This window comes from Pezoporus occidentalis, unplaced genomic scaffold (assembly GCF_034315485.1).
Source record: "Pezoporus occidentalis ecotype Australia unplaced genomic scaffold, CSIRO_AGI_Poc_V1 ctg4, whole genome shotgun sequence".
Taxonomy (NCBI): Eukaryota; Metazoa; Chordata; class Aves; order Psittaciformes; family Psittacidae; genus Pezoporus; species Pezoporus occidentalis.
Genome location: NW_026915724.1, coordinates 30,033,361 through 30,049,917, shown reverse-complemented (window position 1 = coordinate 30,049,917; position 16,557 = coordinate 30,033,361). Strand labels below are relative to the sequence as shown.

Below are 16,557 nucleotides of genomic sequence, written 5' to 3'. Positions count from 1 at the left end.
AGTGTCTGAGAAAGACCAGGGCTGAGGTTGGGACAAAGGAGAAACAAGGAGTGAAGCAAGAGGTTTAGACCAGAATCACCAAGAGTAGGAAAGTTGCCCAAAATGACAAAGTCAGCAGTGTGAGCAGAATGATTTGGAGCTGGAGCAGAAACTGCAACCTAACCAGGAGAGGTCTGTGCCTTGCAAAAGGATGCTCAGATAAAAGGGAGGAAGGATGGATACACAGGCAGCTTCTGGGGAGATGGATTGGAAGCTTCAGAAAATAAGCACATAATTTAAACTCAGTGAATCATCTTATTCTGCAAAAATGTTATTTTGTGAAATGAGCCTGAATGATGTTCTGACAGAAAATAAGGGAATGCCTTTTTGGATCTTCACTCTCTTGACTGATGGGTGAACCAGAGTTAGAACTGTAATTATGAGTAGTTGAGGCTGGACTGAAGGGTCTCTCCAATACCCGAGGGATTCTGAAAAGCATATTGCTCTTTTCAAGAAACAAGCAGACTCTGGTTAGCCATAAGCAGGAAGGGAAAAAAAGGCAGGGAAGAAGGCATAGTGTTTTAAGCAGTTGCTGAACTGGAGCAATCCTTTGAGGATGCTAGAGGGTACATTCAGATAGTATTCTCTAATACAGAATATTTTAAGATGTCTCATAGAATGTTGGGCAAAAGAGCTGGGAATGCTCAAAGCTGTTAAGAAAAAAAGTCCAATATTAAAATGGCTTCAGACATTTGGCTCTCTCCTTTGTGAAACCCTTTGCATCTCAAATTTAAGTTGTGGATCGTGGTACAAACAGCTTGATTTGTTTGTTCCTGTGTCATCAGTGTTGTCTACAAAGGTGAGTTACTTGTCAAGAGTTTAGAAAATGTGAGATACCCATGTTCCCTTTCTGTAAGTGAAAATCTCTGCATGCCATATTTCATCATCATCAACTCAAGCACCACAGGAGTCTTGGAAGATTTTTCTAAGCAGAGAAAAATGATTTACTTATCTTCTAAATATTCGTTGTTCTGGTATGACACAAAATGAAAGGGACACTGGCCCTCCAGTTCATCTGACTCCCAGGATTCAACTGACTTCTGGGACAGGGCAGCATTATGCCTTGCCTGGGACAATGAAGGAGGCACCAGTGGCTTTCAAGACCTATGGCTTGCCACAGAGCACTGGAGTGGTGCTGCAATAAACACACTTCTACTAGGGACCTCTCTTGGCAATGGTAGTTTGCAGACTGCACCATTTCTTTGATTTATCACAAGTTTCCATGAGAGTCATTTAGATACTGCGGGGATACTGGGTCTGTTCTTCCATATGGGAGCTAGCCATGGTCAGAGGACCATGGACTTAAATGATAACCAGCTTACTGGCTACTGTTTTCCTAAAGTTTTCTTTGTGTTCCTCTCCTCCCTCAGAGAGCACAAATGCAGGTGGTTGGTTGCACCATGGAGGTGGTAACATGTCCAGAACAGTGGTGGGAAGAGGCAGCTGGGAAGAGTTTATGATGTTGACAAGAAGTCCATGTCGGGGCTTGCCCAGTGTCTCGTCCCCTCTGCTGGGCTTCCTTCCCCCGTCTCCTGTCAAATGGCAAATTCATTGTTGTGTGGCTGTGTTCCCAGTAATGCACAGAAGCTTGCTGTGGATATGGGAATGATTGTTTGTTGTCCAAGGTTTTTTTTTTCTTTTCAAATATTGATGGAGTAGAGCATCCCTGGGCCTCGTTGCTAGAGACAGTGGAGGAAGCCTAGTTAGTGCAGTTGCAACATAAGGCACCTTTTCTGTCTGTAGAACGGTAGGTCTACTGGCAGGCTCTAAGGGCTCCTTGCAGTGGTGAATTTGTGGGAATTTGCTAACTAGAAAGTAGAAGTGTATGGAAATGTGCTCAGGTTTTACACCAGCTGTGCGATGGGGGCAGCCCCGGAGCCCCAAGCTTTTTTAGCTGGGAAGATGTTCCAGGCCTTCCTGGAGGACCCTGCATGTGATGAGCGGCTTGACTTAGACTCTGGGTGGTGACTTCTGGAAAGGCTCACTGCAACTCTCACTTCACCCTTTGCAAGTAAGGGCCCCTAGCACCTGGCCAGGGGTTATTAATGGCAAAAGTGACATCCAAGAAGCCTGCGGGAACTTCTTGAGCTAGGCTGAGTGCAGTGCTAGGGCTAAATCCAAGCAGGCCCAAGTGGAATGGCAATGAATTCACCAGAGGAAGGCCACAAGGATGGTTGGGGGCCTGGAGCACCTCCTGTATGAAGACAGGATGGGGAAGTTGGGGCTGCTCAGCCTGGAGAAGAGAAGGCTGCGTGGAGACCTCATAGCAGCCTTCCAGTATCTGAAGGGAGCTTATAAGGGTGCTGAGGAGGTACTTTTTAAAGAGCATGTAGTGATAGGACAAGGGGGAATGGGTTTAAAGTGACAGAGGGGAGATTTAGATTAGACATTAGGAAGGAATTTTTCATTGAGGGCAGTGAGACACTGGCACAGGTTGCCCAGAGAAGCTGGGGCTGCCCCATCCCTGGAAGTTTTAGCACTCTCAGGGTTAGAAACATGTAAGGAATTCCCTGCAAGGCTACTTAGGTTATTTTAATTTTGTCCCTACTGACAGAACATGGTATGAGGAATTACATGGCTTTTAAGGTGAGGCAAGTAGAAGGGGAATGGTCCAAGCAGCAGCAGTGTTGCTGTCCTAAACACCTAATTTTTAAGAGTATGACATTAAATTTACTTGGCAACTGAGTTCATTCTGCTTTGCATTCGTTCTGTTAAATAAATGGGGACTTTAAAATGAGGCACAGCTGGAGGCACCATTAAACCTACCTGAGTTTTGCTTCTCAAGTTGTATTTTCTGAGTATTTTGCAGAGAATGAGTCTTTGAGAGTTTTTAGCAAACCTAGAAAAAAGTTTTGACAAATTATTTTGGCTGTATCCAGAATTACAGTGTTTCAGCAATTTGAACTTGCAAGAAACAGGTGAGTGCTGAGGTGGCATAGGAAGAAGCACCAAGGCTGTAAACCTACCTAGATGTTGATTTAGCCATTTTATTACTGAGTCTGGTTTGGTAAATGTGGCTCCAGGGAGTACAGGTGCCTCTTAGGGCCTCCTCTGATCATTTTTCATGCTACTTGTGGCAGAGTAATTTTGTTTGTAAGGTTACGGTTTCCTTCATTATATGAAGGGCCTCTTAGGTCGCTGTCTGTCTGTGCTGGGCACTGTAGGGTAAGAGATATTTCCTGATGCAGAAGCTGCATGCGGGTTGCCATGCAGAAGTGACTCTGACCTAGGCTTAAGGGCAAATTAACCTTCTGCCCACCTCACTTACCTGCTTGAATGCCTTTAAGCTGCCTGTGAGGCAAACTAGTTACTGCTTTGAGAAGCAGGGTGCAATGCACTGGGGGGACACAGTGCTCTAAAGGCTTTACCTGCCATGGGGATGGGCCCTGTCACCCTTGGTTTCATCAGTCAATCTGTCCTGAACATCTGCTCTTAATGTAGCCAAAATGTGAAACTAATAATGCTGGCTGGGTGGTGGACATTGCTTGCCACAAGGTCAGGCGGAATGTGTAGGCAGTCTGGCTTCAGGCTGAGCCCAGGCAAGTTAGGTGTGAGAGAGCAGGATTTCACAGCTCAGGTAAATGCATAGGTGTGTAGGAAGGCTGTGGAGGAGCCTCACCTCTCAGCACCTTGCACAGTATGCAGGAAGTGCATAAAGGACATGGCGATGGGCTCCACTGGGCAGGTACAAAGGAAGAGCATTTGCTCACTGCCCTACAGCATACGTAAAGAAAGACATGTCCTTAGGCTTCCAAAGGATGCTAAGGCTTTATGGAAGCTCAAGAACTTGACAGTCTTAACCTCCCTAGGTATGTGGAAAGCTTGATACTTCACCATTTCTATAGAAATCCTTTAATTGTTTTTAATTATTCTATCTATCCATGAGTCCATATTGCTTTTGTACCGTTAGAAGGATGTGAGCTGTTTCTTAGAAGAGACTGAAAGCCTTTGGAGGTCTCTCCATCCTTCACCAGCGTGGAAAAAGGGCAAACAATGTTCTCCCACCTGTGTGTATTTGAAGCAACTACATTAACATCAGTGGGATTTTTGCGTAGTTTCATGGCTATATGGTAAGGACAAATTTGACCTCCAGTCAGTGATGTACAGACACTTGATATATGCCTATGTGCATAGTTATTTTATGAAGGGAAGTGGTTAGAGCAGGGATTGCAGAATGATCACAAAATGGTCCTGTTCCCTACACACATCTGAATAAACTTGTTGACACCAGTCCTAAAGCCAAGATCCCCCTAAGAGATTATTGTGAAGCTGATGTCATATACTAGCTCATAATGTTTTAGCTGAAGTTTCTTCTTTTGGCAAGAAGTGCTTCTTAAGAAAAAAAAAACAAAACCAAACAAAAAAAAAAACACCCCAAACCCAACAAAAACTTGCAATAAAATAGCCTCAGAAGATGGAGGTAAACAGGTGTAGTTGTCCCAGTGAATCAACTGTGAAGAAGCAATTGCAACAATGATACTTAATATACTTTAAAAGTTTTGGCTTTAGTATGGAAATGATGCCAGTTGAAGTGAAAGCAATACTATCTACGTGGGAAAGTGGCATTGAAATAGTCTTTCTTTCTGCTGCCTTTTGTCAATAAGAGAGGCTTGAATTATGCATTAGCAAGCTATAGAGTTATGGAAGATAATACAGCAAGGTTATGAACTCAGAACAAAAGAAGTGGAAACTAGGTTCAACTCGGTAATATATCACTTGGAACATATATAAATGGTTATAATGCTTTGCACATTATGAAGACAGTAGTCATGTATTTAAATGAGAGCAGAGCTATTGCTTCAAGATTTTCTTCTAATATTAATTTGAGCATTGTAATTAGTTCCTCTTGGGAAGCCTTGCAATGTTCAGTATGTTTAGAGCTTTGTGGAATATTCTAGAAAATGACTTTTAAGTAGGTATAGTTGAGATGTCAGATTTTACATAGATATCAATTTGTATTCACATAGATGAAATTCTGAATCACCAGCTGTGAACAGTCATCTCTTGAAATGGGAGTGATCTTTGGACAGAGAAGGCCAAAGCAATACTAATTTTAAATACCAAGTATTTGGAGGAGAAACCATAAGCAAAGAATTATTCACAGCATTTTATTTTTTTCTAACATCATTAATTTTTTTTACGATGTGCTTTGCTCCTTAAACTGATGAAGAGAAAGGGAAGCAAAATCCTTTGTCTAATTGATTTGCTATCTGCTGATAGTTTGGAAATGACACATTACTGCAAAGCCTTTCACCCAAGTGATGTCCAGCCACTGTTACCCGCTGGATGCTGGTGCTCCTCCTGACCTCGATGTCCACCCCAGCCCATAAGGTCTTGTCCACCCCTGGCTGTGCAGGTACTCATCTGCAGCACTGGGGGAAACAAAGTCTGCACTGAGCCTGACTTCAGCATCCCAGGTTTATCCATCATGTTCTTTGAGTATGTACAAGAGGCACATTGTTCCTAGGTCAGTTGTGTTTGGAGCCAGGGCACTTGCTTTCCAGTTCTCCGCGACAGAGCAGCATGGGGTGGGATGGAGCTGCTGTTGCAACATCGTGTTTCCCAGTGATCAATGGGATGATTCAGTTGGTGCTTCTCTGGGCCCCAGGGGCCAGGAGGACACTGAGAGGTTTTGCTGTGTTGGCTCCGAGACCCTTGGCTGCCCCACCATGAGTAGTGCCTGGGCTTGGGCAGATGCTGGTGCTGGGTCCACTGAAGTCCATCTTCTTACCCACGTGAAGCCAATTCGCTTCACAGTCAACATGGAGCAGGGAAGGTGCTGTAAGCCTGTTGAGATACTGCCTTTCTCTTTCTTGCTCAGCTTTGGAGGCAGGTAGGAACCTGGCTCCTTAGTCCCCGGTGCTGGGCTATGGCCACTGCCAGTCCTCACTGCCACTGCCCATGAGTGCATGCTCTTCTGCTGGGGTTGTCTGCCCTCCTCCTGCAGTGCAGGGGAAAATGACTGCATGTTTTTGTTGCTTTTGCCAATAATGCACTTAAATTATTGGTTTTGTTCTGGGTTGTTTTCTTTTTCCCAGTAGGATTTTGGGCAAAGATCAAGTAGAGAAAAGTTAACTACAACAGTTTTGGTTTGTTTTTTTTAAAGAGGATGGACATTGGAAAACAAGGTCTTCCAATGGCTGACGCTGTTTACTAAATCAATGAGAGCCATCTGATGTGCACTCACAGTTCCCTGAGCTGTATCATTAAACAAGTGTAAGTTAACCAACCTTTAGTCCACTGTTATTTGCTTTTAATCACAGCTGAGGAGCTGCTTAAGAAAGGTCTTGGGAAAAGCAAACCATTTCTTGAAGAGAGGAATGGGGAGTCTAAGGTAAGTATTTACCAGTTGTCAAGAATCTTTAGATCCATTTAGTGTCTCATTATTTGGTGAATAAACCACCTGGCATTGCTTAGAAAAACATCAGTATAATTCCTTTCCAAGACAGACCTAATTGTATAGCAGTGTGTGGTCATTATTTTCTTCCACATCCAATCTGAGACTGGGAGCACATGCATATAGTTTCATTCTCTTTTCATTTCAAAAGCAATGTCCTTAAAAAATGAGTAATTGTGGGGAAATGGTACTATGTTTGGCTACTCACACTAACTGTCTTGCTTAAGAAAGGTTCCAGCTGAACCCTTACAAAAGAAGTAAAAATACACACACTTGCCCCAGCATTATTGTGCTCTGCAATAAATGGTTGTGATGAGGAAAACAGAGGAGACTTTGGTTTCGTCTTTTGTGTGGTTGTTTTTTGGGTTCATAGATGAGGGCTCCATTGTCTTCAACTAGTCAGCAATAAACCTCTCATTTTCTTTCTCCTTGTTACATGCACTCCCATGCACATAATCATGAAGATTGTGGTTCTTGGTTATGAGAGGAGAGTTAATTCCTAATGTTTGATCATTCTTCTTCTTATTATTATTATTATTCAAGGCCAGGTTGGATGTAGCCTTGGGTGACATGGTTTAGTGTGAGGCGTCCCTGCCCATGGCAGGGGGGTTGGAACTAGATGATCTTAAGGTCCTTTCCAACCCTAACCATTCTATGATTCTGATTCTATGATTACCTGGAAATTCTGGAAACTGGTTCTGAAGAGAATTTGATGGGAGCTGGTTGAGATGTCGCAAGAATATATGTGCAGTTCTTTAAGTTTATTTACTTGAGGGACTGCTTCACACTGCCCTGGGCATGGAGGCTTTTTAGATTTGGGTTTCACTCCTGAGCATATGGTGCGCTGCCAGTAATTAAGCCTGACAGTCATGGATGCACGAATCACGTTGGGTGAGTGACTTCCACTTGGAAGAAACAGCCTCTTGGGGCCGCCTAGGGTAAGAGGTAAATGCATCCCTACCCTTATTGTATAGCCAGTGCCAGTGAAAAGCACAGCAGGGCCGAGTTGTCAGGTACTGATGTCATGCAGGTATGAAGGTCACCACTTCATCTGTTCTGCGTGTGTCTGTCTCTCTGTTGTTGCTGAGGTGTATCTCCCACCAGTTGCCTATTAGGGAGTTTCTGTTTTCAGGTTGGTTTCAGGTAGGCTCTGGGAGAACTGGAGAATTGTGACCTGTGGAGGGTTGATGGCTTTTTCCTGACTATCACTAGCTGCTGTGGTACACCATGCCCTCTGGAGCTCGGAATGGATGTGGAATGGAAAGCATGAGAACGTACAGCCTATGTGTCCTCGGGATGCACTATCTTTTGTGCCAGTGTCCATCCATGAGAGGCTGGGGCTAATTTTTTTGCTACACAGCCTGAATCATGTTACAGTTTTCATAAGATTTTTAGAATTTTCAAACTTTGTTTTCTAATTTAATTCTCAGTTTCACAGAGGTCATGTTTTGTCCATAAGACATAACACGGCTTAAAAAAAGGAACATAGAAAGTTTCTGGGTAAAAAGTAGTTCATAACTTGGATCGTTTAAGACCAGTTTCTGATCTCCTGTAGGCTGAGGAAAAAAGCTGCTGCTGCTTTCCATAAAGGCAGGAGCCTGTCCTTGCTCTTCATTTCCAGTACTTATTATTTTTACCACATTCATATTTTTATATTTTGCTTTTGGAAGACAGAGGGACAGAATGATACTCCCTTCCCTCTGATCTTGCTGTGATTATGTAGCATAAATCTCCCTTTATAATCTTATCACTGGGCAATTCAGTTATTTTAAATGTGAGCCTTCTTGCACACTAATCAGTTCATCTTCAGGTTTTTAAAAGCACTATTTCATAATTCTGCACATCCCAATTGCTTCTGAGTGTCCAGCCCAGCTCTGCCTTCACTTATCCCCGTCTTCTTCCTTTCTGACAAGGCAGGCTCTTTCTCTTGCTCACAGTCTTCGCATTCCTTCCAAGTTGATGCACATAGTCATTTGTAATCAAGGCTGTAAATTGTATTTAAAGCTGTACTGCACTATCCATGGATATTTGAATCATAAATGAGAGTATTGTCCTGCCTGTACTCTCACTTATTCTTTCAGCCGTAATAGATCCTTTCATTTGTGCTCAATTAGCTTTTCCACTCCTGCATTCAGATGCTGAAAGTTTCTACTCTTTTCTTCAGGTCTTGAATGCTGATGGTGTGGCCACGTTAGCCTCTACCCCATAATTTGCTTAGCTCTTTTGTGCCACAGATTTCACTGAATATCGTTTGTTTGTTTTGACAAATCCAAACACCATGACTATATTGTGCTGTAATATAAAAATGTTCCCTTTAATTATTGCTGGGGTGCAACGGCTCCGGGATGGGCCTCTTTGGTGTCTGGGCTTTTATGTCTCCAGGTTGAACATAACCAGAATTTTGGGTCATTGGGTTTTTTTTTAATCTGATAGAACAGCGAGCCAAGTCACAGCAATCATGTGTCACGGCAAGTCATTTTTAGACAAGCAAGTACTCCATGCAAGTACACAGAGTCCCCTTCCTTTTGCTGCAGCGCCCTTATGCTGAGATGGATAATCCAGCCCGCTGCCATTCCCAGCCCCTTTCACTCTGCCCTTCCAGTCTGGGGCAGTAAAACCTTGGCAGTGCTGCTGGCTGCTCCTTGTTAGGTGTTACAGCTCCCCTGGGACTTCAGCCTGGTGCAGAATCTGTGGCTCCTAATGCTTCTAATGATCTGTCCCGCTGCCAGCGTGGCTATTTATGTTCACTGACATCTCCAAAGGTGGAATTACAGAGTTTTCTTGTGAGCAAATGTTTCCTTTTCCCTTCACGTTTCCACCCCCAGGTTTTGTTTGGTTTTGTTCTGTCTTTGTTTTCTGAGAAGAAAACAAGCAAAACTCAGTAAAAATTAGCCAGCTTCGCTTCCTTGCTTTGTACTACAAATGTGCACGTACCTTTCCAGTGTGATCAGACAGGTTTTGTTTCTCCTCTTGTTCCATAAATACGGACTGATTTTAGTTTTGCTTTTAATTGATGTTCATTTTGGTTTTGAAAGTGTTTTTTTTAGGGGAATTCTCTTTCCCTTTGAACAAAGCTGGCATATTTAAATAAATGCTTCTTTTCTGAACTGAGCCCTGGGATAGTGTTGCGGGAGGGTAATTGATGTGTACTTGAAACTAACATCTCAGAGATTATTTTGTGATTATCTTCCAAGGGGAAGACAGCCATGACCTTTCTTTCCAGGTCTGTCCATGGATGGAGGGAGAATGTATTTGGATGAAGTTTGTCCTTAATACTTGTGAAGGTTTCTAGTAGGTTTAAACTGAACACAACGTGAGCTAGTCTCTAGTTTATTTCTCTTGCTATAGGCAGACATCCCTGAGTTTCCTTAAATTTCACCCTGAAGTTTTCCTTTCATGGGATACTCTAGAATTAAAAAATAAACTAAAAATATCTATACCTCTGAAATACTAAATTGAAGAGAGCTTCACTTCGAGTGTAAGTGCACAAAAATCCAGGGAGGAAATGGGGCAAAGACAGCAGAGATGTTAAGGTATTCATCTGGGATGTGAATCTGAAAGCAAGCCAGGAAAATACACCAGCTAATAAGACCTTTGTTGACCTGCATTTGGTGGGGAGGATTTAGAGCAAGAACTCTGTCCCTAAATCTCACCAGTAAGAGATGACAAATCTAAGCAATAAAGTATCATGCTTGGGGCTCTACATCAGGGGCACACAGAGCTTGTTGGACAAAACTTTCTAGAACAGTCAAGTCTTAACATTAACTCCTTCATGAACACCGAATGTAACTAGATTGTCTTTTCATATTTGGAGATATCAAAAATATAAGCCATTTTTCTTTGTTTCTTTGATTCTTTGCTTCTTTCTCCCCAGTTAGAATGAACTAGAAAACTCCCTCAGTCCTCATTTATTTGACACTTTTCATTTGACAGCTCTGAAATGTTTGATTTTTGTGAATCCGCAATCTTTATAGATCCCAAAGAGACCTATATAACTAACAAAAACATGGTATAGCTATTCTAAGCCTTTATATATGTATGTATAAAAATCTCAGTCACCATTCTTTCCTGTAGGCACCTTTCTCATTGTGGGACCCTACTCATCTATACAGAAACCTCAATTTGAAATCCTATCATTTCCTCCCAAAAGGAGGGTCAGTCTGTGCCTCTGCTGATACGGATTTTCCACATATACTGACCTTGTGCAGCGTTTCTACTTAGTGAATTAAAATCAGCGGAGAGAGCCAGCCATGTACAAGTCTCAATGGCCTCATTTTATTATATGCACTTTAAGGATAGACTGTTAAGGAGGAACATTGCTTGGATGATGGTGAATAGCAAGTCAGGCAGACAAAGCACAATGGAATTGCTCAGTTCGTAACCTGATCTGCAGATTTCCATGGCTGCAGTCCTGTGCTATCCTCCTTCGTACACCTGTACCCTGCACATATGATTATATCTCATCTCCAGAGTTACTGCCATTTTAATATCACATACTGCAGTCATAGCATCTAATATTGCTATCAATATCTTATTTTTCTTTAGGTTTAGAGTTTCAGGCTCCTGACAGCAGGGAATGACTCCTCCTTCTCAGTCCAGAAGGTCACCATCCTTTACCGTGACAGACGTATGCCAACACTGTAATCATTGATGACATCCTACCACACTCCAGCAAGGTAGATTGCTCTGAACACAGTTTTGGATTTCTACACGATACAAATCATGCAGAAATCATGTTTTTAGGAAAGTTGTTAGGAACAGTCATGGTTTTAGAAAGGGTCAAACGTGGGAGGAAAAACAAAGTGAGCCATTCCTGACTGCTCCTGTGCTGTTTGAAAGCTTGCTCGTGCCTTTTCCTTTTGGCATATGTCCTTTGGGCATCTTCCTAACTGGAATTGCCTGGAAACAAAGAAGAAGTTGTTGGGATATAAAAATGCCCCTATTTTGCATTTTCACATTAAAACTGCCAGTATGCTGCAAATGCTCGCTGTCCATTACCCCCATGCACAGAGGTGTGCTTCTCACTGACCAGGAAGCTCCAGGAGGTCTTGAACCAGAGATCAGATATTAAGAATGAATTTTCTTCTCTGAGATGAAATGAGACTCTTACTATTATTTTATCATAGTGTTTTGGTATTTAATATACAAGGATTTGACAAAGTGCTACTGTATAATCTCCTAAAACTACCCATTTTGTCCCATAAAATTATTATATCCAGTCTTAAAATGTTAAATGTGTCACTATTAGGGTAGAGTATCATAAAACTCAGTTTATAATACTGAAACTCAAATATGACACAATGTTATCAATTACATTCCTCAGTAATATTCAACTTTCTTCATTTTTCTTTAATTTTGCATTTTAGTGTAACAAATTGAGATTAAAGCTGTAGCCTTCAGTTCAAGGTCTCTTGGCGGTGAATGGCAGTAAAGTTGCAAGTAAAGTGGTAAGAAAACAAATCACACTGTAATCTAATATTTAATAATATTTCAGACAGATTAAAGAGATATAAGACCCTGTGTTGTAATCAGCATTGGATAAAGGCAGATACACTAATTATTGCAGAGGGAAATTTTCATCTCCTTAAAAATGTGGATCAGTGGAAGACTGGAAAGACACTGAAATCTCAGTGTAAAACTGAGATTTCTTTCTGGTAAGATTTTTTTTAGATTCCCATTGTGCTCCCAGGACACAGAAATCTGTGTTCCATTGTTTGCTTTTAACTGAAGAAATTGTACATTCCCCATTCCCTTGCATTCCCTGTCACCTCTCCAGTTGGGGCTGGCATTGCACATCTTTCATCTGGACTTCTACATTGCTGGAACAAATGCAGGGAAAACGTCCCTAAAAATGGAAAAAAAAACAACCAAAAACCCCAAAATGGGCAGTAAATGCTCTGATGCATTTCTACTTATTTTCTATTTTTTTAAACATGTATCTTTAGCCCGTATTTTATTTTTTTAACACCAGAATGTAACAAAATTGTATTTTTATTCAGCTTATAAAGGACTAAACCTCCTTTTGAAAATTTGTTCAACTGACAATGAGCTGATGGCCAAGTTGCACAATAATGCAAGGAAAAAAGTTACACTTGAGTTAGCGGGGCTTTCTTTGCATGTAATGTACATATCAATTACTTAGTGATGCATTATACGGTATAATCTAATTCAGCATGTCAAACTTTTCAACCCAATTTATAAATTCAGCTGCATCAGCCTCTGCATCATTTACACCAAGTAATTTTTAGCTTCCCTAGAAATTATCTCCTACAGAAAAAAAATGGCTAGATTTATTGTATGTGTTATACTCTGGGACCTAGTTTTCTCATTGAGCAAATTGAATGCAGTGAGTTTCACACAGTAGAACTAGATATTGTATTTTGTATGCTGTGCCTTTTTCTTTCTTTTCTCTCTCTCTCTCTTTCTTTCTTTTTTTCCCCCTTCCAATAGAGCTATCCAGTGTTGAATATGTCAGTGTGCCTTGAATGTGCAGTCACATTCTGAGGTATGTCTTTGAACTCTTCAATGGTGCTTTGCATTTCTTTGAGACCTTTTATGGGAAGGAAATAGAGAATTGTGGACTAAAATGCTGTGCGGTTGTCTCATTATTTCTCTTCCATTAGAAAAAAAAAGGGCGTTAGTTTTTGTTAGACAGGGACACCTCCGTTATAGAGTATATTCAGCATCTACTGCGCATGGCTTCATACTGATACTCACAGACAGCATGGGGTATGGTGAACCAATTTAGAAGGCCAAGACAATAGTTCTGTATCTGCTCTGAACAAAGAAATTATCATCTCCAGCTAGCAATAATTTTGACAAAAGGATAAATTGATTTTCAACATACATCTCATTCCTAGCTACTTTTTAAATTTTATTTTTTAAAATAGAAAAAGAACCCAAACCCAGAACCTAGAGAAAGATGAAGACTAATAGCAAGTAATCAGAGGATAATAAAGTGTGACCAGAAAAATTAGAAGCTCCCCCGCAGCTCTAATTAAGCTAGTGGGAAGCGTATCTATGGAAGGATGGCAGAATGGGATCTGTAAATACATTCTCCTATGTAGAGCAGGATTCTGACACCTTTCCTCAGGGAAAGTAAGGGTTTGGTACCTAAATGGTTATAAGCAGCAGCCATTTGAGTGTGAGGTCATAGTATAACATTTGGCATGTTGCAGCTGGAGAAACTTGTGCCACAATGCAATACGCAGTGATTATGCTGCAGTCAACTGCCTCCATATTGCAGAGATGTGAAGTGTGAGTGTCACCAGCAAGAGACATATAAATTAAAGGTATTTAAGGAGAAATTTCACAAAGGATTGTTCTGGCACATAAAGAAGGTAGCCAATCCAAGTTTTGTACAGAGGAGTACTCATAGAGATTGTGCTAATACATTTTATGAGGTTTCTTTGATTCTTTTAATTATATTTACATTTTAACACATTGATTTCTACATGTGCTAGGCATGAAGAGGAAAGAGGACAGTGAGATAATTTTCCTAGGACTAAGGCAAATTTTTTCCTCATAGTTGTGGATATGTCCTTTGCTCAGAGACTGTGTTTATCTTTTAAGTGGTGGGGAGCATGGGCTTACCATCTCGATCAATTCTGCGCTCTAACACCCAGAAAGAGTAATGCATTAAGTTTAATTTATCAGACCTATTTTGCACATGCCCCTTTGACAGAGACGTTCCACAAGCAGATATCTTTTTATACTGTACTTGGGGCACAGCTTCTGACAGAGATTAGTGTATAACCTGAAGTAAAAGTATTGGTGTAAAATACAGGACTGTATACATGGGATTTCATCCAGAACACTCAGCCAAAAGAAATACTGAACCATCGCTAAATCATCCTAATGAGTTAAGTATTGTGTGTGGCTTTGTTATTTTAAGCAAATGCACTCATATTTGTTTCTGGAACTATAAGGGATCAGTCAAGCAAATGTTTCCGTGAAAGGAAAAAAATATATGTATGTTCATAAAACTTACACTGCCTTACTTTCTTGGTGGCAAGGTATTTAAAATAATTGTTCAGTGAAAGACTAAACATTTTCTTGGAAAGCACATTTAACTCAAGAATTAGCCATGTAGGGTGTCCACTCCACTGTGTAAAATAATAAACTTCATGCTTTCTTTTTCTCTTTTGCCTTTAATACACAGCCGCCTTTATAAAAGCCATATGTTACACAGAACCAGGCATTTCCATGTGAAAAAAGCCCAACCAACAACCTAAACCTAGAAAGAATTAGATTTTCAGGCCTAAGAAAAGCATTTGAGTGGTTTCCAGTTTACATTGGGGGTGAGGGAGCGGAGAGAGGGGCAAGGTAAGACGGAAACAGTACATCTCGGCCTCAAGCTCAGTGTTGGGTTGCCAAAACAGGGGCTTTCAGTAGGAGCAAACAGAACTGCCTCAGCCTTTGCACTCCTCTCCAATTTTCTGTGGGTGTAGGGATTAAGTAACTACTGCAGTTCATACATGAATGGTTTCCCTCCCAGATGTGAAACATCTTCCAGACAGCTTGGCCAGACAGCTTTGGAAACATCTGCTGCTCTCTCTTCCTTCCCCACCTCCTGGTCATCCTGATTTCGATGGATAAAATAACAGGAAAACAAAAGGAGTGATTCCTGGGTATTATCATTGTTTGCTTTTGAATAGGAATTGGAAGGCTTTCTATGCATGCTTTGCACTTGTGAGCAGTGAAACAAAGAGACATCAACAGCACAGTGTTTGCAGAGGGTAACTGGTGGGTAATATGCCTCCAAAATGGTTCTAGATGGTATGGGGGGCTTCCAGTCAAGGGCCATGGGACACGCACCCTGGAGCAGAGATGGGCACAGCAAAACCATCTTCATTATATCAAATCTTGGCTCACTGAGACAGAGAGTTCTTTACTGGTAACATTCAGGGCAGCCACATGTGTGACCCAGTAACCGGGGTGGGGGGTTCTCCCATCAGCTGGAATCCCCAAGCTGGACATCCCACTGCTTGGTTTTCAAATGCCACCCACTATCTCAGCTGCCCATTAATCGAGGATTGTCCTTTCTGGAAAACGCTTCAGATGGTCATTTATGGCAATGTGTGAGACTCTCAGGAGCAGACGAGAGAGACCCTCCCTCCTGACGGCTATAGCCTTTTCCTTAATCTTCACCAAACAGTCTCAGTCCCAGTAGCACTGGTTTGCTCATACACAGTGTGTAAATACATTGTTCTGAATGGGTTTCCTTGGTTCTCACATCTCCCCTTTAAAAAAAACCCAACCCAATTTAACCCTACCACTTTGGAAGATAGTTCATAAGCAGCGCTTACAACTGAAATATTTAAGGCATTTTCACTCTGTGGTACAGAAAGACCAAACCCAGTATTGAACTGAGTGGATTTTTTTGCTTCTCCTTATAAATCTTTAGTATTTAAAAATCATAAAGAGGCACCATTTAATTTATGGAATTTTACAAAAAATAATTCTTCTCACCTCTCACAAAAAAATAATCTATTTCAGCTAAGTGTTTTACTGGCGCATTTTTTCCAGCTATAGCCAAAAAAGACCTACTTTGGTGTAGATGTCATGACCCACTTCAAAAGAGCAGAGGCCAATAAACACAGAGAGCACGGTTTCAGTTTTGTCATTACAGGCTAAGGCACAGTGTGTCCATTACCAACAGCTGGAAAATGAGACAATGACTTAAAGTAGCATTATTGTGTTTCTCATGGATGGTTTAGTGGGAAAGTTCAGAGAGGTGCAGGCACTTGTGATAGAGAAAGCTCAACAGGGATTTTTCACTTTGTGTCACATGATAGTCTTAAAAAATTTCTGCTAAGAGATGTCAGAGGTGAACTGAACAGCTTGAGTCTAGTGCAAAAATCAATGCACACAAATTGTTTAGGTCCCAGTTCTGCTCTACAGCCTAGAAATCACAAATGCATCTATCTGTCTGAGAAATCATACCTCTGGTGTTTGTCACCTACTTTGTCTCTGCTGCAGATTTCTGTCTTGAAGTGAGGTCGGTAGATGTTTGCATAGCTACTTCAACCTTCTCTTTGCAAGAAGGGGGAGAGCAGAATCCTCCCTGGACACAGTATTGTGAGCAGTTTAGGAGATGGTGATTTCCTTTCCCCTATCTC

General features: G+C 41.5%; 1 protein-coding gene across 1 annotated transcript in view; it reads left to right on the top strand.

The window, feature by feature from the left end:
• ZNF516 (zinc finger protein 516) overlaps nt 1–16,557 on the top strand; it is a 128,639-nt gene that overhangs the window by 102,689 nt on the left and 9,393 nt on the right. The gene's annotated exons all lie outside the window — the stretch shown is intronic.